Source organism: Talpa occidentalis, unplaced genomic scaffold (genome assembly GCF_014898055.3).
Source record: "Talpa occidentalis isolate TD23 unplaced genomic scaffold, MPIMG_talOcc4v2.1 talOcc4.6, whole genome shotgun sequence".
Classification (NCBI taxonomy): domain Eukaryota; kingdom Metazoa; phylum Chordata; class Mammalia; order Eulipotyphla; family Talpidae; genus Talpa; species Talpa occidentalis.
Genome location: NW_023604972.1, coordinates 94533050 through 94559737, shown reverse-complemented (window position 1 = coordinate 94559737; position 26688 = coordinate 94533050). Strand labels below are relative to the sequence as shown.

General features: G+C 39.6%; 1 protein-coding gene across 2 annotated transcripts in view; it reads right to left on the bottom strand.

Moving 5' to 3' along the window:
• ZFYVE16 (zinc finger FYVE-type containing 16) overlaps positions 1–7012 on the bottom strand; it is a 45003-nt gene extending 37991 nt beyond the window's left edge. The window contains exons 1-2 of one of the 2 annotated variants that reach the window (XM_037530814.2): positions 6857–7012; positions 2883–3010 (exon numbers count right to left, since the gene is read on the bottom strand). The gene's annotated coding sequence lies outside the window, so the exon portion shown is untranslated. The remainder of the gene's footprint in view (positions 1–2882; positions 3011–6856) is intronic. The other variant, XM_037530813.2, reaches the window with a different exon arrangement.
• Between the last annotated feature and the right edge of the window lie 19676 nt (positions 7013–26688).

The following is a 26688-nucleotide window of genomic DNA, read 5'->3' as shown; positions in this document are numbered from 1 at the left end:
AGCAGACCTGTCCTGGCTTGCCTGCTGCTCCCCTGAGCAGTGTGTTTCAGTCCATCTGCCTGTACTGTTCCCTACTCTGTCTCTGGTGAATCCTCTCACACCCCACAACTCTGGCCTGTACCCCAGCTCTTGTATGAATAAATAAATCAATCTTTAAAATATATATTATTTCTCTTGTACTATCAGCTGAAAGGGTACATAAGCAAGACATCCCAACAGCAATAAGCACACTTAGATATTGTTTTCTCCATCAAAAGGAACCAAGACTCCTTGGATAAACAGCTGATTCTAAGTTTGGGATAGAAAATATACAAGATGAGCATGGAGCATTTTATGCCTCAAAGACACTCCCCTCCACAACCTTCTCTACACACACACACAGAAGGATGTCAAAGGGATACAGGAACCAACTGGAAAATCTCTCAAAGGCCAAAGCTGGAACAATTTGAACAACAAAGCAGTACTGATTATAATCCAAAGCATAAAAATATCTAAGTTCATGATGAGATAAGTGATTAAATAATAAAATGGGAGCAAGACAAATCCCCCATCCAGAAAAATTCCAAGTAATTTCTGTGAATACTTTGCTTTCAAGTAAGTAGAACTCAACTCCTCACTTAAGAGTATGCCATATATTGTGGCTTTCCTCTGAAGGGTACTGTATGGAAAGAGAGAAGGAAAAAAAAAAAATCACCCCATAGTAACAGACACTACCTCAAGCCAGTGGATCAGAGTTATACCATCAATAGTGATTAAGTAATATGGTTAGTATGTACCCTTGATATTATAAGAGAAGAATGATACCTTGTCTCTGTTGTCAGATACTACCCCAATCTAATTATGAGGAAGACATCAGACAAATTCCAACTGACATTCTACAAAACATCTAACTAATAATCTTCAAAACTGTCAAAAAAGGCTCAAAAACAAAGAAGGAGAAATTGTTACAGCCAAGAGGAGTCTAAGAAACAAAATTACTTAGTGTACTGTGTTATTTGGATGAGATTCTGGAATAGAAAAAGGACATTAGGGGAAAAGTGAGGAAATGTGACTGAAGTACAAACCTTTAGTTACTAACAGTGTATCAATATTGGTTGTTAATCAGGACAAATGTACCATACTAAGGTAAAACGTATCAATAGGGAAAATGGGTGTGGGGTCTATCTGGATTCTCTGTATTATCTTTGTAATAATACAAGAAATCTGAAACTGTTCTAAAATATATTTTAAAATAATGAAATCTAGTTGAGAAAGCATCCTAGGAAAAAAAAGGGAAGGAAAACAGGGGAAAAGATTAGAAAATTAAAGAATGACTCTAATGAGTAATGAAGTACACTATCCAAAGCAGCAGCCCAGAATGAAAGTGTAAGGGAAAAGGGAATTAAGCTGTCAAATAAAATACCCCAGAACTGAAGAAAATGGTCACCAAGTGGAAAGGGAACATTTAGGGTCCAACACAATGAATGAGAAACCCTTACCAAATTATATCATTGTGAAATTCCAGAATACCTAAGCGGTTTAAGGGACGATAACTCCATTTCATGCCACAATCTGTAACCCCACCTTTTTTTTACCCAACACTGCTGTCCTCCCATCCTGCTCTTTTCTAAAGCACTTATTATTGATGACCTCCTAACACTGTGTATAATGTATTTATTCATTGTTTATCATTTTGAACAACTCCTCCATAAGTGTAAGCATCATGAGGGCAGAAGTCTTGTATATTTGTTCACCCATATATTCCAAGTATCTTGCCCAGTGCCTGCCACATAAAATGTGCTTAATACATACCTAGTGAATAGATATAAATGCTTCCAGAGAGAAATAATAGATCAGCTGGTTATCAATACCAGTAGCTAGAAAATACTGGAACCATGTCTCTGAAATTCCAAAAGTAAATTATTTGTGGGTCTCCCTGGTGGCATAGGAGTTAAGTTTCAGTGCTATCACGCTATCACCACTGTGGCCTGAGTTCCATCCCCGGCCAGGGAGCTAACCCACATATGGTGCAGCACACTGTCCTGTCTCACCCACTGTATTTCAGTAAATCTGCCTGTTCTGTTCCCCACTTTGTCTCTGGTGAATCCTCTCATCCTCTGCCCCTCTGGACTGCAGCCCAGTTCTTGTATACATAAATAAATATTAAAAAAAGAAATAAATATCTATTTACAGAGACTATGAAAATAGCAATGTACTAAGAAGCATTATGTGAGGTGTCTAAGAGATATCAAAAATGGTAAGATAATTTAAAAATCAATCCAACAATTTATAAAAGGTATGACAATGCAAATACTGTACACTGGAATCTTCTACCATTAAATCTTATTAAGCTGCACATACTTCCCACTTCAATCAACTAAGATATACTTACTGTGCCAATAAACTACAATGTCAGGCAGATACAAAAGAAATAAAAGAGATACTTCCCAATCTAAAGTTTGTGTGTTCATAAATTCTGTTTTAGGTAATATTTTTATTTATTTGGCCATTTATGTACTATGAGATTTATAGACAAATATATTTTCTTACTAAATATAGTTTCTGAAAAATCTCTTCATGATTAAAAGAAAACTGGCAGCCACATGATTAATCAAAAAATCAGTAACACCACAGTAAGGAGGGTCCTAACTTGGTTATGGTGAGAGATGACAAGGGCCTGAGCTGAGACAGTGCAGTACAGATAGAAAGGAGGTAACTGTAAAAGTGGCTAAAGAATGCCAACTTCTGGAGAGTGAAAGCAAAGAAGAAAATGAGGATTACTGCCAGGCTTCCATCACGGGTGACTGGGCAGCGTGGTTACCACTAACCATGACAGGCAATACAAAAGAGGAACAGGACAGAGGGCAAACATGAGTTCGGGTTTGAACTGCTGTTTGAAGTACCTTAAGAACATCCTGGGGGAGCTGTCCAATAGGCAGTTGAATATAAGAATCTGGAATGCAGGAGAGAAGTCTGAGATAGATAAAGATTTGGGAACTGGCAGCACACAGCTGTTAATGGATGAGATCACCTAGGAAGAAAATACAGAAGAGGGCAAGAACTTGACATCAGATGACTAAAGATCACAATTAGTATTACCCAAGCCACTCTGGATAAAACTTTAGCCAGAGTTATGTGCACCTCTATAGAAAAATATCTAATACGTAATTTTAAATACAAAAAAATCAAACCACAAAATTTCACAAATAATACAAACCATTTTTACAAACAAATTGCAAAAATAAATTATAGCACAGGCACAGGAAAATATAAGAGAGGAACAAACATAATAATGGGGCTTTAGACTGGGTAAAAGAGATAAAGGGGTTCAAATATATGGGTGATGGAAACTAGACTTTTGGTAGTGATTGTATTATTTACAGATAGAGAATTATAATGATGTATCTGAAACATAATGATGCAAAGCAGTGTAAGCTCAGTGAATATTCAGTTTAAAAAATGATATCTGAGATTATAGAAGCCATTCACATCTACATGATATGTCTCAATAGTATCTCTCTTTTTTACAAAAATGTACTGCTTTTTAACAGGGAAAGAAAGAAATTTTGGTAACTTTCCTTAAAAAATTATAGCATGAATCCTTACAACATAAAAAGATAAAAAATCTGCTAGGAAACACCTGGACACTGTTATAAATAGGTAAATAATATGAAAACAGGGAACTAGTAAGTTTATTAAAAAAATGTTCAACACAGTATCAACGTAAGAGAATTAGAACACATACCATTTGTTGCCTATTAAATCAGAACACAGTTTTTTAAATAATAAAAGCACTCAATATTGGTAAGGTTAAAGGTTAAAAAAGCATCTCAGATACTGCTGACATAAATTGTCAGAAGTAAGTTGATACACCCCATCTGGGAAACAATATGACAGTATGTACCAACATCCTCAAAAAGATTCCTAACCCTTGATCTAACAATTCTTTTTTTAGAAATATTCAAATATTTTTCACTAATCATGAGCTGAAGTCGTCTAACAACATCAGGACACAATATATAAGTGTGCAATCATGAAAAGTATTTTTTTAGGTCTATGAAAACTACAAAAGTACATACACTATGACTGAGCAATTCTACTTGTACACTACAGAAACAATAGCACTCCTGCACAAGCACACAGCACTAAGAACTTTTAATGTTGTAATGTCTGTAATAGTGTAAAACTGTAAAGAACCTAACAGTTTATAGATACTTGGTTAAATCATTTTTCCCAAACTATGGTCTGAGAACCCTGGGAGTCACTGAGAGAGCCTTTCAGTGGGTCTGTGAGGTCTTTCTTTTCTAAATAAATGCTTCTTTAATTTTTATTTTAAAATAAAAATTTATTTTTTTTATTTTTAAATGATTAACATTTTCTTAACATGGTTCACCAGATTGAACACAGAAACAAACAGGAATACAGCTTTCTCCTATAAAGTTATATATTAAAGTAATTTCAAAAATAGAAAACAATGCCACCCTTCTAAGTTTTTTTAATAGTTATTTTTCAGTCAAAATATTTTTAAAATTTAATATATAATGGATTTGTTATTTTTAAATAATTAAAATTTTTCTGAGTTTTAATTTCTAAAATGGTCAATATACTGAATTAGAAAACAAAGGCTTTATTAGTCTTGAGTCTCAGTGGGTTAAATAAACCGTGATACCATTTTTTTATGTGACATTTTGGGGATGATAAATGGGAATTTAGCTTTATCTGTAATGCAACTGTTTCAAAAGATATTTGCTCATGTATTATTTGAGCAATCAAAAAATCACAAAGTTATGTTCATGGAGTTTATTTTTAAACATAAGAAAAAATCTAAAATACAGTGTTTGGCAAAAAACAGGCAGCCCAACTATATATAAAATTTCATCTCAAGTAAACAACATGATGGCAGGTTCTGGGGGGAAGGGGCAGCAGACCCAAAGGTAGCAAGAAGCATCGAAAGCAGCCCAAGAAACAGGCCAAGGAGATGCACCAGGAAGATAAGGTAATCTAGCAGAAACAGAATGAGGAGCAGAAGAAAATGGAGGAGCTGAAAGCAAAGGCTGTAGGGAAAGATCCCCTGGCCACAGATGGAACTAAGAAATTTGGCAAAAAGTGAAATAGTCCTTGCACCTAAGGCAATGGTGCTTAATTCCATTTCTGTTGAAACATACGGATTCCCTGTCATAATATCTTTTGCCAATAATAGCTAGAATGAAGTGTCATGGAGCCTACTATACATTTAAGAATAAACTTTTGTTAAGAAAAAAAATCAGGGCCTCCCTGGTGGAGCAAGGGGTTAAGTCTCAGCACTATGGTCAGCCACTGCAGGACGAGTTAGATCCCCAGCCAGGGAGCTACCCACATGGCACAGGAGACCTCTCCTGTCTCACCTGCTGCTCCCCTCAGCAATGTATTTCAGTCAGTCTGCCTGTTCTGCTTGCCACTCTGTCTCGGTGAATCCTCTCACCCCCTCCACCTCTGGCCTGCAGTCGGGCTCTTATATGAATAAATAAATAAACCTTAAAAAAAAAATCTATTGGGGGACTTTACAAAATAAGCATGCCTCACCTCCAATCTACGGTGTATTTCAACCAATCCGCCTGTTCTGCTCCCCATTCTGTCTATGGTGAATCCTCCCACTCTCCCCCATCCCCACCTCTGGCCTACACCCCAGTTCTTGTATGCATAAATAAAATTAATCTTTAAAAAAAAAAAATCACAAAGTGGCTCATCTTCTCTTTAGTTCTTCTCACTCAGCCACTTCTACCTCAGCTATGAGGTGAGAGTAAGCCCAGTACAGAATTCTGCCAAACCATGCTTGGTTTCAATCTTTGTTCTATTCTGAATTCTGTACTACCTGGAATTAAACCAACGCATTTGAAAAGGCATATAAAAGAAAGAAAACGTCATGAAAACATTGAAAGTAAAAATTTTAAATATTAACTATGACTGACTGCCTTCAAATAGTGGAATTAAAGTTGATTATTTCTCATTCTTTAGTTTTTAAAATTTTGATACTATTATCAGATCAATATTAAAGGAGAAAAACAGTAGAAAGAAGGTGAAAATTACATGGAGTTGCATTAAATCAAACCATTAAACTTCTAACAGTGCAGAAGACAGCAAACTCAAAAAATATAAAGAACCTGATTCGACCAACAAATTGTCTATTTTGTTAAATAAACACGATGATCAAGTTTATGAGCTGATTTCCCCATGACTCAAGCAAACAAGAACACCCTTAGTCCGGAATACAGTATTTTGCGATGTTAGTACAAATAAGTTAAGCGTATAAAGTTATGTCATCTTTCAGAATTTCTCCAAGGTACCAAAGACAGGGTGGTGGAAAGCAACACCACCGCATCCTTCGGGTCCACAATGAGAAGCGTCGGTGCGGGAGCGGGTCTGCGAGAGCAGGAGCGGGACGGCAGATGTGTCTGGGGGACCGAGACCTTTCAGCGCAGAGGCCACCACTCCGCGGGGACGACAGCCCCCCCCACCCCGCGGCGGGTCAGGGGGCCCTGGAGGCGCTTCTCCCTCCGCCCCCCGCCGCCACCAGGGTCGCTCCCCCGGCGGGGTCGAGCCCTCCCGGCAACCCGGGTGGGTGGGACCCGGTAAACAGCCGCCGAGATTGCCCGGCCGGCCCGGCCCGGCCCGGCCCTGCAGGCTCCGCCCAGGGGACGCGAGGTTCGAGGGTGGTGGTTCCCCGGCCGTCTTCGGGGGCTCGGCGGGGGCACGGGTGGGGGGCGCCGGCTCAGCGCCGGTAGGAAGCAGAGGGCCAAACCCCCTGCCCAGGTCGGCAGCGCCGGGGGCCGTCCCGCCCCCTCCGTGAGGGCAGCGGGGGTGTGGAGAGGCCAAGATGTCTGCTCTGGGGTGTTCTTACCTCCCCACACCCCCGCGGAGCTTTCGGGGGGACTCGACCCGCAGCCGCACTGGAAGAGGGAAGAGCGACCCGGCCCGGAGTCCCCGGAGTGCGCGACGTCGGCTCCGGGTTTGTTTTCCCCCCGGGACTGGGGAAGGCAGACGGCGCAGGCGCAGAGGAAGCCGTCTCGACTCTCACGCCCCCTTCCTCCGCGGCCGCGGCCGCCGCCAGCCCCGAGGCGCCTGCGCGCTGCTGCGGGGTCTAAGCCGGGGGCTCTGGGTTCCTACCGGAAGTACCTGAGGAGGTTCTGGGGTGACGGGTGCGCCTGAAGATCCGGCCTTGCAGCTGGATACGGTGTCCCACTGGACGCCCTGGAGCGGGGCGAGGGAGGCGTCCGCGTCGGTGTCCGGCTTCCTTTGCCCTTCGCTGACCTAGACGCAGCTTCCCCCCGCCCCCCGCCACTGGCCACCGCGCCGCCCCGGCCTGTGCCGGACACATCCGCCTGCCCGGCGGCTGCCTGAGCCCGCTCCCGGCGCCGCTGCCTCCTCCAAAACCTCGCTTTTTGCGTCAAACTGGTCTTGCAACCTCTTTCTCCCCCAACCCGCTGCGCTCCCTGACACTTTCCAAGGGCTGACCATTTGCAAGGGTTCTGCCGTCAGCACATTAGAAACTAGGGAGAAAGAATCCATTTGCCAAAGAATTTATCAGATTGATACTGATCTTTAAAAAATCACAACATTATATAGCTCAGGGCTATTTAAGGCAGTTGTGATTTGTGGTGAAAAATTTGAGAGTCAGCGTTCAACTCCTAAATCTGCAGTTACAACTATATTGGTGATAGCAATATAGCGATATTTCATCTCTAATCATCATTTTCCTAAACTCTGAAATGAAATGGTGTGGTTTTAGTTCAACACTGGAATTCGTTGCGTGCCTAAAATAATTTGTTGAGCGTCTGCTGTGTGACAGACACGGCATTAGAGGGTTTACTTACAGTAACTCATTTAATCCTAAGAATTATTCTGCAAAGTACATTATGCATTTTCTCTAATATAGGCTAGACATTGTTCACAGATAACTAAAATGTGAATTAACCCCACTGGTAAGAGTAGAGTGAAGTGGGCACTGGTATAGCCTGGTGGGGTATAAATTAAGACAAAGAGTTTGGAAAATTTATTTGTCATTATATTTTAAAATGTTTACATGACTGAATTTTCTCCCTCATGGAAAGTACAAGGAAATATTCCAGAATACAAAGATTTATATGGAAAGTACCATGATGACTGTTATGTTTTAAAAATTGACAGCAATCTTAAAATCCAGCATTAAGAGATGGTTTAAAAAAATATATTGTGTACATGATTAAAGCCACTATGTATATGAAGTTTGTGACTACTTAAAAGTAGCGTGCATGTCAAAGTGCATATATGGAATATGGATTCATCAATAAAAATTATTACATGTATAGAAAGACAAAGTATATTTAAAAAAAGCAAGACAAAGTATAAAAGGCACAATAGTATCAACCAGTATCACTGGTTTTGCATTGTTGTCATGGATGCTGGCATCCTAAACCTTACTCCCTACCAGTCTTAAATCCTGCCTAAATAGTGGTGATATGTATGGTGAACTTTGATTTCTGGGGTCACCTCTAATCTAAACTATATTCCTAAATGATTTTCCCATGCAGTCTTCTTAGGTTGTCAAAAACACAAATGTGCCCTGGGATAGTGCTCAATAGTCCCCTCCTGCTACTCCACCTTGAACAAGACCACTGCCATGAGCGCAGTCTGAATGCTGTTCATGTGCAGAGTGTCTGCTAAACAGCACTGACAACCTGATTTTTATTTCAGGAGGAAGGGTTTCTTCACAAATAATTTAAATGACTTAAGGAAATTACTGTTTCCTCTTGAAAAACATTCTAAATAGTTTGAAATAACATTTTAAGTATTTTTAAACAGTTTACTTATGTAGTATGAGGTCAATGATACTATGCATTAAAATTGTGTAGAAAGTACACCAAACGTTAACAGTGGTCAAGTTCAGCTGATTAGAATATAGATTTTTTTTAAAGATTTATTTATTTATACAAGAACTGGGGTACAGGCCACATGCGTGGGAGAGTGAGAGAATTCACCAGAGACAGAGTGGGGAACAGAACAGGCAGACTGATGAAATACACTGCTGGGGGGAGCAGCAGGCATGACAAGAGAGGTCTGCAGCACCAAGTGGGACCCTCCCCGGCCAGCCAGGATCGAACTGCTGCTGCAGAGGCTATGGACAGCTTCACAGTGCGGTGCTCAACCACCTGCGCCACCACGGGAACCCCTACAGATATTATTTTTAAATTCTTCCTTTGGTTCGTTGCTCATTCTAACTTATCTGTAATTCATATACATTACTTTAATACCAATAAGATATTTTCCTAAACTAACAGATAGGATAAATTAATCAGTGAATCTAAGAATAGTCCCTCTTTCTTAAAAATTACAATTTGTCCCATTAGACTACCTAAATTCAAATTCTAGTTCTATCACTTATTAGCAATATGACCCAAATTTGCTAAACTTAGATGCTCCTTGAGTTAAATGGCAATAAATCATCAATAATACATTGCATGACCTAATCCATGTAAAGTGTTTAGTGATAATATAAATTATTGTTATCGATGATTAAATTTATTGTTATTATTGATGAGTAATTAATAAACTATATTCATGTTGCTATATCAGTACCCTATGAATCTGACTAAGGCACATCAATTCTCTGGAGCACAATTATTTTTGGATATATCTTAAAATTGAATTTCTTATTGAACTGAAAAAAAGGACGTCCCTGGTGACGCAGGGGTTAAAGACAGCGCTATCAAGATATCACCAGCCACTACAACATGAGTTCTATGCCCAGTCGGACAGGGAGCAACCCACATGGCACAGCAGACCTCCTTCCGCGCCCCCTGCTTCCCTCAGCAGTGTATTTCAGTGGCTCTGCCTGTTCTGCTCCCCACTCTCTCTGGTGAATCCTCTCAATCCTCTCACCCCCTGCACCTCTGGCTGACACCCCAGTTCTTGTATGCATAAATAAATGAATCTTTCAAAAAAAAAAAAATAAACTGAAAACAAGACATGGAGACTTGGTGACCAGTATTCATCATTGCTACCTTACAAAGCACCTGTGTATTTTTTTGCCCGTATAAAACTTGTAATCTGATTATCTTTTTATGCCAAATATTTGATAAGAATTTAATTCTGAAGTCATAAATAAATCTTGAAAAAAAAAATTCCAGGGATCATCTTTAACCTCTAAAGATCTCAATTTATAACTAAATGGTGTTTGAAGTTGAAGAAATCATCCCAATTGGAACATATTTGGCAAATTATTCCTTACACTAACGTCTTTGCTAGGATCAACAGCAGTTTTTATTTTTTGTAAGGTAATCAGAACCTTGATGACTTAAAGAGGCTTAAGTACCACAGTAACATGAACTCCCAAAGCTGTTCCCTTTTCATAAGTAATCTGGGTGGAGAAAATGCCAGAAGCAAATGAAAATAACAATTACAATTACCCATTTGTTTCTTGCTGACCTTATACTAACAACATTAGAAGTAAGGATTTGTTGCTCCAAAACCCAGAATGTGACCTGGAACTGCTAGTTAACTACTAGTGGTTAAGTGCTATATAACTATTACATTTAAAAAAATCATGTTGGAAAGGGCAAGGGCTAAAACATCTTTTTTTTTTTTTTTAAATGATCTGCTGGGCCAGAGCCAGTTACCTTATCTGTATGGGGCAATGTCACTACTGAAAAGATTATAGTTTTGACCGGAAGAACTCATTTTAAATGCATAAAAAGTTCGGAAGGTAATCCACTAATGTGATAACTGCCATTATTTTTGTGAAAACTGGGATTATGAGTGATTTTAACCCTTTTTTCTAGTTTTCCAGTTTTTAAGTGTTTTTTAATGAGAACATATTACTTTAACAATGCCAAGAGTAAAATGGAGCACTGCTAAATTTTAACTGAGTCAACAAATTACCATATATTCATTATGCAATCTGCATACAATATATTGCATGACTCTGAGTCAGAAGAGTGAAATAACCCAAAAGGGTGGATGAGCACTTGTGTTGACTGCTATCTTAGAGATGTTAACAAATGACTGTCATTCCCATAAGTATGATGCACAGACTCTCTTAGAAGAAATCATTAGAGGGTTTTTTCAAATATTTCTAGCCTCTCTTCTGGGAATAAGTTTGGCAATATACTTCTCTGGGTCCCTACTAGCTGAATAGGGTCATTTGACTGATTCAGACTAATGACTTGTGAGAAGTGACACATGTCCTTTATAGACTGCATTCTTTACTCACTAATGTGAGATCCTCCAAAGCTTTTTTCCCCTCCAGCACAGCAATAGGCAAAGGTTAATATTATGGTTGCTCCACCGATTGGAGTCACTAAGGGATTCTAATGAACAGAACACATCTAGAACAAGAAATAGAACTTGCTTTATACACCACTGAGATTTCTGGCATGATGGATTATTAACAGCCTTAAACTTAGTTTTATGCCTCTGAAATTGGGGGTGGCTATTCTGCATGATACACTGAGACCATGTCTCAATAAGGTTATCTGTGGTAGCACAGTTTCCTAATGTGCTCTTCCTTTACAAAGTGAATTACTCTCTATTTGTAATAATTATGATTTTCCAGGTAAATACATTTCACTGTGAATATATACTTATCTATTTCTCTACTTCTTCCCATAGCAATGGTGAATTTTTAACATTTAATTTTTTAGTTATAAAAATTTTCACTTGCATAGAAAAGTAAATATTCTAGTGCAATAAACCACATGACAACCTCTCAGCTTCAACAGCAACATCTTATCTATAAATTCACTCACTCTACCTCTCCCCTCACAATTGGGTTATTTTGAAGCAAATCTTATTTATTATATCTGTTCATCTTTGGAATTTTCTACATAAATATATAAAAGATAAGCACTTGACCAAATATAAATATTAATATAATTATTCATATTTTGATAACATTAATGTTATTAACATAAAATAATTGATACTAATATTAATGAACTCCCTTGTTTTCAAAACCATCATCCAGCTTAAATATGTATAACCATGTTTTTTCTATACTCTCACCAACCATATTTTGAAGCAAAACCTGTACATCATATTATTTTATGCATAAATATTTCAATGTATTTCTAAAAAAACCCAGCCTTTATAAAAGCTTAACAATACCACTATCACACCTGAAAAATTTAACACTTCTTCAATAATGCCAAATACTTAGTCACTGGCAACAATATTTCCAATTATTTCATAAATGTCATAATTTGCAAATAGTTTATATGATTCAGTACCCAAATAGGAGACACATATTGAGATTGGTTGATGTCTAATTATAGTCCCTCTTTCTTTTTTGTTTTTGCTATTTATTTTGAAAAAGCCATGTCTTTTGGTCTCTAGTATCTGGATTTTTCTGTATCTTCCTCCCCAGAGTATTTTTTTTAAGATTTATTTTATTTATGCATACAAGAACTGGGGTGTAGGCCAGAGGTGGGGCAGAGGGTGGTGAGAGGATTCACCAGAGAGAGTGGGAAACAGAATAGATGGATCTACTGAAATACATTGCTGAGGGAAGCAGCAAGCAAGACAGGAGAGGTCTGCTGTGCCATGTGGGTTAGCTCCGCCATGTGGGTTAGCTCCCTGGTCTGGATCGAACTCATTGCACTAGCTGGAGATAGCCTGATAGCAATGAGACTTTATCCCCTGCGCTACCAGGGAGGCCCTCCCATGATATCTTTTAGCTTATTTCTCTTGTCTTTACATTTCCTGTAAACTTGTAGCTAGATCTACAGAGTTAGTTTGATACAGTTTCAGGCTACTTCATAAGTGCTGTTGTATACTTTCCTCAGGAAGACACATAATATTTTGTTGGTCTTTGACTTTCAGGGATAGAGAAATCATGGAGAGACTTCCTGCTTGGGTCCATCCTTTCAGATTTGGGATCTGCAAAATGGTGACATCTAATTACTTATTCATTATTGGGATCCTTCAGGAGAAAAAAAATATTCCCTCATGTATATGTATGCATGGTAATAAACTAGTTCTCTCTTGATTTTTTTAATAAACAAATTTAAGTATATTCATATTGTCCATTCCAGTTTTAATACTACAATAAGCACAAGTCATCACCATTGCCATCCATCCTAATACTCAAAATACTAACCACCTAGTTAGGGTCAAAATCTTGATAGGAAATGGGATTAAACACAATAATAAAATCATTTACAATGTAAATGATTACATTTAAATACTATTTAAATAGTTAAAGTAATCACAGTTTAATTTAAATCAGTTTAGGACTTACTAATAATCCCACTATTAAATTTCTACTTTTTCTATCAAGTCATAAAACAAGTCAATAAGGCATTCAAGAGCCTCCCTGGTGGTGCAAGGGGGTTAAGACGCAGCACTATGAAGCTATCCATGGCCTCTACAGCACGAGCTCCATCCCTAGCAGGGGAGCAGACCCACATGGCACAGCAGACCTCTCCTGTCTCACAGGCTGCTCCCCTCAACAGTGTATTTCAGTAGATCTGCCTGTTCTGCTCCCCACTCGGTCTCTGGTGAATCCTCTCACGCCCGCACCACTGGCCTGTTCCCCAGTCCCTGTATGCATAAACAAAGAATAATAAATCTTTAAAAAAAAATAAGGCTTTCAAAATTACTAGTTACATTTATATATCTAAGGATAGTCATTATTGTATTTATCTACAAAAATTTTGAAGATATAAGCATATCATATTAGTACATAGTTATGCTAATTTTATGATTAGAAACTGGCATCAAGAAACTCAGCAGAATTCAAAAGTTTTAAGATGAAATTGACAATATCAAGCAACTTATAAAGAGAAGAAACAACTGTGAGTTATCTGATTCTTCCACCAGTTAGCAAGTAAACTGAAGCCAAAAAAAGAACAGAAAACAGTGAAAATATTCAGATTAGTGAAAATACTCTACTTGTTAGCTGCCTGAATAGTACTTGAGCCTGTGATATTTGAGAGTAAACTCAAAACTGAGTCAACATTCTTTGTGAGTCACATATGTTTGAAATTGTGCATAGTTAAAAGTAGATGAAGCAGGGTTCATTCCTTATATCTATTCAAGAAGAGAAAGTGTGTTTCAAAGCATTGGGAGAAAGTTTTAGCTTTTCATTACTAGGTAGATCAAGGATTCCCTTCTCAAACCGCCCCCCCAATACACACCCCACTGGGTGGCAGAGAGAGCAAGCCCTGCAGGCATAAAGGGACCCTGTCAGGAACCTGTCACAGGAATCACAGTCTGAAGTCAGTGAAAAGTACCTGTGAGAAGGGATCATGCTCAGCTAAATAAGTCAGAAAGAAAAAGAAAAATACCTCATGTTCTCACTCATAGCAGGAATTCAGAAAACCTAAATAAGGGACCAGGAAAAAGACTAATTAATACAAAGTAAAAATCAAAATCAGCAAGCAACTATAAACCAGAGACACACTGCTGGGGGAGTGGGGGGGAGAGGAAGGACTAGAGTCAAAATAAGGGGGGGTGCAATTGTATGGGGAATATAACCAAAATGAAAATGCGTATATTGTGCAAAAATGAAAAATGATGTAAGAATTATATAAAATAAAATATTAATAAAAAAGTACCTGTGAGCTGCATCTCTGAGCCTGTGTGATCTTCAGAGCATAAGAGGCAGGTGCCTCTACAACAATATCCTGAGGTCACCAGGGCAATGGCAAAAACAGTAGCCACAGAGAACAAAGTACATCCCAATCTACTGTAACAGAAAAGGCGAGTCATAATTGAAATTGAAATAGACTAAAAGTCAATGAAGAAAATTCTGTTTAGAAAAATATTAGTGTTAATTTAAGACCAAGGATCCTGTTCTGTGGTGCCTGATAGAAGGAAATGGGCAGTAAAATTACCATAGTAGGGAGAAAATGCCACATGAGGAAATTTAGCCCCATTATTATTCATTCTCCTTGTTTATCACTGAGAGCTATGCCAGACACTCTTGCTGTGTCTTAATTCAAGAGGAAAAATTAGGTAGGGAGTGATTCCTTTTTCCTATTTACTGAATATTTTCATGCTTCCTTTTAACCTGTTTAACTGTATATAGATATTAACCTGCTTAACTGGACACATATATGTATAGTTAAATTTGAATTGTAAGTCTGAGAGTTCATTTGGTTCTATTGACTTTTTTTGATATAAAGGCAAATTATAAATTGCATAGAAGATTTTCTGGTTATCACTATTTGTCTTTCTTGCTCTGAAGGAATGTCAAAGAAGTTTTATATAGCAAACAGAACTTTTGAACTGAATGCAAATATGTTACCCAAGAAGCTGATAAAAAATAATCATCATCTCTCATAATAAAGGACAAGATTTTCATTCCATTTGTATGCTTTTTTATTGAGAGTAAAATTGTGAAACTACATAGAACGGACATGAATTTTACTGCACAATATCAAGAAACAAGGACTATATTCCTGTATTTCCTAACATTAAACATATTTTTTTCTGAGGTTGAAGGGAAAATTCAACCAATCATATTCGAGACATCCTACTTTTTGTCTGTGAAGTCCTGCAACAATCCTTGGCTTCTATAGTATTAAAATCAGGTGCTTGAATTAATTGCAGGTGACTAATAATTTAAGCAATCATACCTACATAATGAATTTTCCATAAAAACCCAGAAGGACAGATTTCAGAGATATTCCAGGTTAGCAGACACATGAAAGTGCTGCAAACCTTCTCTATGCATGTCTTCCATCTGGCTGACTCTGAGCTATAGTCTTTTTAATAAATGGTAATTCAGGGCCTCCCTGGAGGTGCAGGGATTAAAGACAGCTCTGTTGAGCTATCTGCAGCCTCTGCAGCTCCAGTTCAATGCTGGCCAGCCTGCCAGGGAGCAACCCTCATGGTGCAGCAGACCTCTCCTGGCGTGCCCACTGCACCCCTCAGCAGTGTATTTCAGTGCATCTGCCTGTTCTGTTCCCCACTCTGTCTCTGGTGAATCCTCTCACCCCTCCTGCAACTCTGGCCTGTACCCCAGTTCTTGTATGCATAAATAAATAAAAAATCTTTTAAAAAATGGTAATCCAGTAAATGTTCAAGTTCTGTGAGTCATGTTAGCAAAAATTAATCAGACCCACAGAGTAGGGCTTCTGGGAATCTCTAATATTCTGTAGCTGGTAATTCAGAAGCACAGGACATGCCTGGACATGCAGTTGGAGTCTGAAAGGGCAGAGGAATGGTAATGATATCTTTTTTTGGATGTGACCTGTGCCATGCCTGGGATACTCTTTACTGACCTCCCACAACAGAGGCAGCTCTCCTCAAGGCCACCCCCCTGCAACCATGCAGGCCTCTCTCTTAGCAAACCTGACCTTTTCGGGGTCTTTCTGCCCATTTGTGTCTATGCGAGTGTCCTTTATTCTTCTGTCCCCTTTCCCTAATAAGCATGTTCTTTAAATATAACTAACGTCTCTGTCTCACGGAGAACTTGCCTGGGAAGCTCGTCCTGTGCCGCTAAAAGGGGAGCTCTGGTAAAACCTTTCCCAGAGTGAACTCAAGGACCCCACTCTCAAAACCCATTAACTCCAAAAACTACTCATCAGTGGACAGTTTCTTGTAGAACTGAGTCCTTAACCCCTGAGATGTGACAATGTCTCAGGTGGATGGTGTCAGAATTGAGTTAAGCTGCTGTTGTGGAATTGGTTGGTGTGGGGAAAAAAATCCACATATCTGCTGTCAGAAGTGTTTTTGTTATAGAGCAACCCCGATATTAAACGGGTTCCTGGCTGTGGGTCCTCACCCGCGCGCTTTAAAGGGACTTATGAATACTCTACTACAGACACACACAAAAGGTTAATAAAAGGTTTATTTACAAGAGAAAAGGAAATAAGGAAAATGTACAACTCAGGGAGAAAATAGGGAAATAAAGTCTTTAATGCGTCCTACCCGATCCGACGACCTGGAAACCCAAAGTCACTCCCAGAGCTGGCCGGACGGACGCTGCGAGCTGGCGGAGAGCCAAAAATGGGGGATCCCCAAAGCCCACGTGTCTGCCTTTTATATCCACCTGGCTGCTTAACCCCACCCTCAGGTCCCAGCCACCTTCCCTTTGGTGATGGGATTTGCAGTTCCCAGTGTCTTTGGCTTTGACCTGGGGTGGGGGTGGAGTCCACAAAGCCTATATGGAATTAGCTTTGGGACATCCTTTTCCCCCTAACATTTTGAGTGTGGCAGTCCTCTGGGAGCATAGCAGAAACACAGGAGAAAGTACAGATTTTCAATATAATACTGTAGTGGCAGGATTGGCAGTTTCTCTAATCTGAGCAGACTGGGTAAAGGAGAGTCCTGGAGCCCTCTGTGGGTTTCTCAGGCTTTATTGAGCTTTTACATGTAGTGCAGCAACCAGGTACACAGCAGGCAGGGGAGCTGGGAGGTCAGGAGGCAGCAGGGTCCCAAGCTCCCCAGTACCCCCAGCAAGTCTTCACTCTGGGCTTCTCTGGCATTCTTTCTCCCCTTGTCTCTCTCCTGCCTCAACTCCTGCTGCTTCTTCTCTTGGCAGATAGCTCAATACTGAGCCATGGCCCACAGAAATAAACAACACAGCTTACAACAATGTAACAGATGCAGGTGCCTATGAGGCAGGGCAATCCTAATGGTGGGAGGGCAGAAAAGCGTGAGAATCATTTACCCTACAAAGACCCAAAGAAACAGAGGCTTATAGAGCATCTTAACACACAGCATTAAGTTTGTGGAGAAGTTGTTACAGGGCAACCCCACTCTAAAACGGGTTGCCTGACTGTGGGTCCTCACCCAGGAGCTCAAAAAGGTAAGAAAAGGTTTATTTACAAGGGAAAGGGAAATAAGGAAATGTACAACTCAGGGAGAAAGTGAGGAACACAAATTCTTAAATGTGTCCTACCCATTCCACTGACCTGTAATCCCAAAAGACCCACAGAGACCAAACCTGCCTGGCCAAGAGCACAAGACAAATAAGTCCCAACCCCACTAACATGGCTAGTTTTTATTTACAAACAGAGAAAATGGCTGCTTAACTCCGCCCTTAGGTCCTTGCAACTTCCCTTTGGGGATCCTGGGATTTGTAGTTCTCAGTGTCTTGATGGAGTGTGGGTGGCATCCACAAAGCCTGTATGGAATTAGCTCAGGACATCCTTTCCCTTTAACAAAGTGACAAGATGAAGCCAAAGGGATTATCTTTTTAGGGATGGAAAATTGTGAGAAAATAAACATATAGAGGAACCTAACGGAAATAAGGATAATTTTAATAATGTTTCTATAGGTTCATCTGGATGATATTCTCCACTTGTGATGAAGGTTGTTTTCCAATTCCTGGTATAGAAGTGGGGAGGTAGAATGTCAGGTAAAAAGAAATTTATGCACTGCCATTAAATATGTAGGGGAAGAGTATCTACTGTTTCTCAATTGCCTTCAGCTTAAAAATACTCCTCATGTCAAAGAGACATGTTTTGGGTGGCATATTCTAATTACCTCCAGGAAACAATTGGGAGAAATAAGTGAGCATCTTGGACCAGGGAAGGACTATGAGACAGTCACCAAGTTTGGCAAAGAGCTTTGTGATCCTTACCAAAGGAGCAATTTTAGTAGAAGAGGAAAAGAAGTGGAACAAGATTATAGAAAGAAAACAATGGGCTGTGCAGCCTCTGAATTGCTGTGTTGATGGGAGATACTTAACTGAGGCAAGTGGGTTAAAATATGCTAATGAAACATTTAGCAAAGTGAGTAATCCCCCTAAACCAAATGTCTAACACAATAATAAAATGAAATGGAGGCAGGGAAAGTTTTGTTTCTCTGACAATCATATCCCAATTTGAAACTGAAGGTGGCAAAACCCTTGGCATCTCTAAGCTAATGAGGAAAAAAGTAATTGTGGATATAATATGTAAATGGCAAAAACACACACTATGGAGTCAATCTGGTTTGCTTTTATTTCACTGTGGTATCTGAACTTGACACTTGACTTCTCAAAGCCTTAGTTCTGATCTGTTCCCATAAATTGTTCTTATGTAAAGCACATAACAGCACCAAGTAGGTGAATAATAAATCTTAGATATTATTATTATTACTGATTAAGTCACTGGTATCCAACAAATGATCTCACTTTCTAAAGCATAAACCCAGGAACTAAGTGTTTTAATTTCAAACTAAGAAGGTAAAGTAGTCTGAGTAGACTAAAGGAGGCTATTGCTAAGAGGTATCAATGACCGGCATGGTCATTGAATTATGCTTTTTAAACACCTGAAAGTTATATAAGTGAAAGTTAAAATTCAAGATCAGAATAATTATGGTAATGATATTCCTACTTACATCTCCTAAAAGCTTCTCAAATTTAACATGTCCAAGAATAAATTTTTTAGATCCTTGTGTTCCCCTTCGTTCAGTTATCTCAAGTTGCTGGAAGTAGACTGACACTGACAGTTTAGTCAGTGAGTGATGCTGTGAACTCCATCCCCAGTTCACACCATCAACATCTGAGTGGGACTCCCAGCATGCTGTGAACCTGACTTCCTGAACTAGGGGCCCAGCGAGTTGCTGAGAAAATGCAGTGCAGTCATTGGTGAGGTGGGTGAAAGAACAGAAGACACATGGGCAGGCTACTCCTTGCTCTTTGCCACCTTAGCACTGTGGTCTTCAGAGACCATGGCAGCTGCCATCTTGATCCCTTGGTGGATTCAGGTGGGTGGTGATGTCTTTTTTTTTTTTTTTTTTTTGGAGTTGATGGGTTTTGAGAGCGGGTTCCGTGGGTTCACTCTGGGAAAGATTTCACCAGAGCTTCCCTTTCAGCAGCCCACGGTGAGTTTCCCAGGTGAGTTTCTCCAAGAGACAAAGACGTTAGTTATATTTAAAAGAGCAGGTTTATTAAGGAAAGGGACAGAAAAATACAGGACACTTGCATAGACACAAACGGGCAGAAAGAGCTGCCCTGAAAGGGACAGGTTTGCTGAGAGGCCTGCATGGTTGCAGGCGGGCGACCTTGGGGAAAGATGCCTCTGCTGAGGGAGGTTAGTGAAGAATAGCCTGGGCATGGTACAGGTGACAGGCAGGTAGAGGCTGCTGCCCTGCAGAGGGAGAGAATTGGTGAAAAGAAGCATCTGCATAGACACAGGTGGGCAGAAGGACTACTGCCCCTTTGTGGGGGCAGCATTGGCTTTTATCTTCTTTCGGTAGGGAGGGGCTCATCTTTGTGGATGGATGGTTTGTTCCTTAATCTCCATATCTTTACCTTCAGGTATGTGCTCCTGACACTCCCTACTGCAGTCTGATGCCTGCCTGGGTCTTGTGCCTGGTGATCTAGGCATTGGTGCCTAAGGATCTTATTTTCTGTAGCTGGGGTTTATTGGCTATGTTAGCCCCTTCTATCACCACGTCCTTGTGTGAGACAGGTTCCTGACCTTGTGGCATCTCCTTTTCTATTCTTTCCTCTATCAGGTGGTACATTTTGATTCTTCTTTTCTAGTCTTCTGGACCCTGGCTGACTCCTTCCTTGCATTTCCTGCTGGGAGAGGGCTTGGGTTTGTTCTAGCAGCTTTGCTTTTGAACCTCTTGTTACGGAGCAGCCCCAATATAAAACGGGTTGCCTGGCTGTGGGTCCTCACCTGGGTGCTTAAAAAAGGACTTATTAATACTCCATTGTAGGCACACACAAAAGGTTAATAAAAGGTTTATTTACAAGGGAAGGGGAAATGAGGAAATGTACAACTCAGGGAGAAAATAGGGAAATAAAGTCTTAAATGCGTCCTACCCGATCCGCCGACCTGGAAACCCAATGGCACTCAGAGCTGGCCAAGAGCCAAGAGCTGGCAGAGAGCCTAAAGGGCCCCCCCAAGGCCCATGTGTCTGGTTTTATACCAAACCTGGCTGCTTAACCCCACCCTCAGATTCCAGCAACCTTCCCTTTGGTGGTGATGGGATTTGGAGTTCCCAGTGTCTTTGGCTTTGGCCTGGGGTGGGGGCGGAGTTTACAAAGCCTGTATGGAATTAGCTTTAGGACATCCTTTTCCCCCTAACACTCTCACCCACTAAAGATCTTTGAGCACACTAGAGTCTGCTTTGCCTTGATGTATGTGGGAGGCATGAAAGGGCAACAATGGTTTTTCCCATTAACAACTTGGGGTCCCTGGGCACCCCTTGGTTTTGTGCGGTATCAATGTTCAAACCAGAAACTTGGAAATCATCCTGATTACCCTCTTTGCTTCATTCCTCACATCCAATCCAAGGCTAAGTCCCATACACGTCTTTCTTTTTTTTTTTTAAAGATTTATTTTATTCATGCATACAAGAACCAGGGTACAGGCCATATGTGTGGGAGGGTGAGAGGATTCACCAGAGACAGAGTGGGGAACAGAACAGGCAGACTGACTGAAATACACTGCTGAGGGGAGTAGCGGGTGAGACAGGAGAGGTCTGCCACACCATGTGGGTATCTTACCCACCAGCTAGGATCGAACCTGCACTGCAGAGGCTGCAGCCAGCTTCACAGCGCTGTGTTCAACTGCCTGCGCACCAGGGAGGCCCCAATATACACTTATTTCTATCGCTGCTGCTATTACCAAATCCAGACCATCTCCCTGTCCTTCTGTAACAGTCTCTCAATGACTACACTGCTTCCACTCTTACCCTCCTCTTAGCCATTCTCCCTGTAGAACCCAAAGTAGTTGTTTAAGATTATGAACTGTGAAAGTTTTTTAAAGGTTGTAGGCCTTTTCCAGAGTCAGAGACTCAGAGCAGCAGAGGCTCTATCTCTCTTCATTACTGACTTTGAAGAAGCAAGTTGCAATAAACTCTACAGCTGCCAGGAAATGAATACTAAATTGTTACTTAGTTAATCCTTCAGATTAGGCTGAAACCCAGCTAACAACTTGATTTCAATTTTGGAGATTCTGAACAGAGAACCTTGCTAAACCATTCCTGGATCCCTTACACACAGGGACTAACAAATAAGGGTTTCTTTAAGCCAATACATTTGTGATAAATTGTTTTACAGCAGTAGGAAAGTAATTCATCAATTATTTAACATTGCCATGCCATATCCCTGACATTTCTTGCTTTATTTCTCCCCTTCACACTTAACTACCACCTGATACTCAGTATTTTGTACTTATTTATTCTTATCATTGTTCTCATTAAAATGTAAGTTCTATGCAAACACACACACACACACACACACACACACACACGATTATCTTACTTCCCTTCTGGAAACTTGACAATTTGTAAATGTCAAACTGTCATTTTCCAAAGAGATACCAATTGCCCTACCTCACCATGTGTGATGATGCACACACATTTATTATACACTTTAGTGTATGCCTGTAGGTTATCGTTTTTATCCACTGATTTACCTGTATCATGATTCAAAAAATTAATAAGGATTTATAGTACATTTTAAACATCTACTGTTTTTATTTTTCATAATTCAATATAATATTTTTATAAAGTAATTTTATTTGTTAAGCTTTCAATTTTTATTAATGCCAATTAAATAGCCATTAAGCACAATCACAAAATAAGTGGTTTATATAAATTATTGTAATACCAAATGCAATCTCACTATGAAATTTGTAGTATAATTGCAAAAAAATTTAATATAACACTATGGATATAGATAGTCCACAATATGTCAAAATAAATATAGCACAGAATTAAAATGATATGTCCAATATTTAGCATCAAAATACTGAAGTTGAGGGGCCTCCCTGGTGGCTCAAAGGGTTAAGACACAACCTATGAAGCTATCTGCAACCACTGCAACAAGAGTTCAATCCCTGACCAGGGAGCTACCCATATGGCGTAGCAGACCTCTCCTGACTCAACCAATGCTCCCCTCAGCAGTGTATTTCAGTCAATCTGCCTGTTCTGTTCCCCACTCTGTCTCTGGTGAATCCTCTCACCCCCTGCACCTCTGGCCTGTACCCCAGCTCTTGTATGCATAAATAAATAAATCTTAAAAAACAATCCTGAAGATGACCCAGGAGTGTCTGATTGCTAGTATTCTCCATTAGTTCTAGGTTTTATGATATTATCACTTTGAGAAGAAAATTTTAATAAATTATATACTTGTTATATAATATGCCAAGATGTAAACCCCTGGCAAAATTCCACTATTATGTTTCCAAAAGGCTTGATTATGTAAGTTAATTCCTAAAAAATAGAAATACCAAAAAAACAGGCTATTAAAACTATGATCTTTTATTTTAAGGGTTCTTGATATAAACACTTCTAATTCTGATATGAACTGATTTTTTTTTTTTGTCAAAATATCCAACACATGATGGCAAGGAATGGCGTTTTAAAGAGCATCCTAGTGTAGTTTAGCATGATTAAGGATTCTGGACTGAACCAATGCAGCCCATGAGTTAAAATTTTGGAAATGTGAAGAAACAGGATCACGTAAAACAGCATTTTGAAACATAACATGACATTCATGAATGTGCATATTAAATAGGAGAAAGGAATCACCAGCTGCTTCATTTTTTCCTCTTGAATTAAGACACAGCAAGAGTGTCTGCCATAGTTTCCCAGTGATAAACAAGGGGAATGGATAAAACAGGTCCAAATTTCCCCATATGGCATTTTCTCCATATTTTAGTCATTTCCCTGCCCATTTCCTTCCTAACATCACGAACCACAGGACAGGATCCTTGGTCTTAACACTATTATTTTCCTAAATTGAATTTTCTTCATTGACTTTTAGTCTATTTTCATTTTGATGATGATTTGACATTTCTGTTACAATAAGTTATCCTGAACTTTATTTCCTCCAGAATCACATACATTCAATATTGACTAAATAAATTAGATAGATAAATTCAACTCTGTGTTTCATCACTGTTATCAATATATTTGTTGCTGGAGAGTTCTTTTTAAATTATCTATATCTTTTGTTATATTTTTCCATTAAATTTCATATTGTTTACATGAAACAGTAGCATATAAAGCAGTCTGCAGTTAATTTGAAAAGATGACTTCATTATTACAATAGGACTTTAGTAGCTGTAACTTCCAATGCTTTCTATGTTACTCTATTCACAGATGCTACATAGTCAAATGGTTCACAATTATAAGTGAAACATAACAATAGCATTGCTTAAAATAATCAGAAATGAAATAAATACACTATTCTTTAATGATAAAAATGTAAAGTTGTATTTGTGTATATGTTGGTATATTCTAAAATATATTTGTAATTTTTTAAAAAGATTTATTTATTTATTTATTTATACAAGCACTGGATACAGTCAGAAGCACTGGAGGGTGAGAGAATTCACCAGAGCCAGAGCAGGGAACAGAACAGGCGACTGATGAAATACACTGCTGAGGGGAGCAGTGGGTGTGGCAGGAGAGGTCTGTGTGCCATGTGGGACCCTCACTGGTGCACGGGGATCGAACCAGTGTCTCAGAGGCTATGGTTCCATTTTTTGGGTTTTTTTCCTTATATCATTAATTTTTAAACAGTATTGATTTCTTCCCTCAGGTGTAGTCCTCACAGTTCTCCCACCACCAGAGCCCCCATGATCCATCACCAGAGTCCCTTGTGCAGAGAATACTTTAAAACTCCCTTTAATGTACCTCTAATTTATCTGCACTGATTATCTTTCTATGTTTTTCATCCATTTGTGTCTATTTTAGTGTCTGGTTCTTCACCCTGATCAATTGTTGCTGAAAGGCAATGTGGAAGGCATCTACCATTGTATTAAATTCTCTTTACAGTTCTTCAGAAGTTCCAAGGAGTTTTTGTTCCCAAATAATTTTTTTCATCATCTTCAACATTCAGTGTAATTAAATATTGATGCTGTTATGCAACAATCACCTCCACTCAATCCCAGGAACTATTCATTTTGTAAAACTGAAATTATATTCATTAAAGACATTCTCCACCTTCCTTGTCCCCAAGCTCCTGGAAACCACCACTATACTTTGTATGATTTTGACAATTCTTTTATTTTTTTAAAGATTTATTTATTTATACATTCAAGAACTGGGGTACAGGCCAGAGGTGTGGGACGTGAAAGAATTCACCTGAGACAGAGTGGGGAGCAGAACAAGCAGATTGACTGAAATACACTGCTGAGAGGAGCAGCGGGCATGACAGGAGAGGTCTGCTGCACCATGTGGGTAACTCCCTGGCTGGGGATCGAACTCGTGCTGCAGTGGCTGTGGCAAGCTTTGTAGGTTATGTATTAGCCACTTGTAACACCAGGGAGGCCCTGATTTCGACAATTCTAAGTACCTACTATAAGTGGAATCAGAGTATTTGCCTTTTTGTGGCTTTTTTCACTTTGCCACATTTGAAGACATAATGTCTTCAAGGTTGCATCATAAATCTGCATTTCCTCCCATTTTAAGGCTGAATAATGTCCCATTGTATATATACCATACTTTGCTTATCCATACATCTGTTGATAGGCACTTGGGTTGCTTCCATGTTTTCGCTATTGTGAATACTACGAAGATGGGGTATACTCCAAGTATTTTTGAAAGAATGTTCAAGAGGTATGAGAGATGAATCCAGAATTATTAGCAGGTGTGGTGTCCTAGCTTCCAATCTCTCCTTGCACTTAACACAGTGCTTAGGGCAAGTCTGTGATCTTTGTCCATTCACATATACGTGTGGAATTAAAAATAGGAATGAAAAGCACATTGTCAGACCTGGGGGAGTTATGAAGAATTACTTCATAATTTTCAGACTGAACTCTGGGATCTTCCTGGTGGCGCAGGGGGTTAAGTTGCAGTACTATAAAGCAATCTGAAGCCACAATCTGCAGCCACTGCAGCACTCGTTCAATCCCCAGCCAGGGAGGTGACCCACGTGGTGCAGCAGACCTCTCCTGACTTGCCTGCTGCTCCCCTCAGCAGTGTATTTCAGGCAGTCTGCCTATTATGTTCTCCACTCTGTCTCTGGTGAATCCTCTCTCACCCCCCACCTGACCCGTACCTCTGGCCTGTACCCTAGTTCTTGCACGCATAAATAAATCTTAAAAAAAAAAAAAAGACTGTGAAATCTGATAATCCTGAGAGAAATTCCTAATGATTGGCATCTGCAGGAATTTTCTTTTGAGTTAAACTATTTCCCAAGAGGAAATATACCCATCCGAAGGTAAGGGGAGAGGCAAAGATTGAGTAAATATTAACTGCCCTCTTTCTTAGCCTCAAAGGAGGAAAGAATGGATTACATTATTAGACATACCAGCTTCCAGATAATAATTTCCCTGGTTTCAATACTGAGCTTCCTGCATTATTTACAAAATAAATTAAAATGGCATTTTGAAAAAGGATGTTTTGAAAACAGGAGGTTGTAAAATTCAGCATATTAAAAACCAAACTTTTGCTATGCTCCCAAACCCCTTCTCACACTTTGTTCATCTTTATAAATGGCAACTTGATCCTTGTGGTTGCTCAGAATAAACTTGAGCATTATCTTTCATTCCTATTTCTTACCCTGTCTCTCAAATTTACATTTATCAATCAGCAAACCTCAGAGCTCCACCTCAAACCATCATGTTCTCTAGTCTCTTGCTGATTGTTTTTTTTTTATTTTTGCATACTGGGGTGTAGGCCAGAGGTGTGAGGGGTGAGAGGATTCACCAAAGACAGAATGGGGAGCAGAACAGGCAGATCTACCGAGATGCACTGCTGAGAGGAGCAGCGGGCAAGACAGGAGAGGTCTGCTGCACCATGTGGGTAGCTTTCTGGCTGGCTGGGGCTCGAAGTCAAATCCATGCTGCAGAAGCT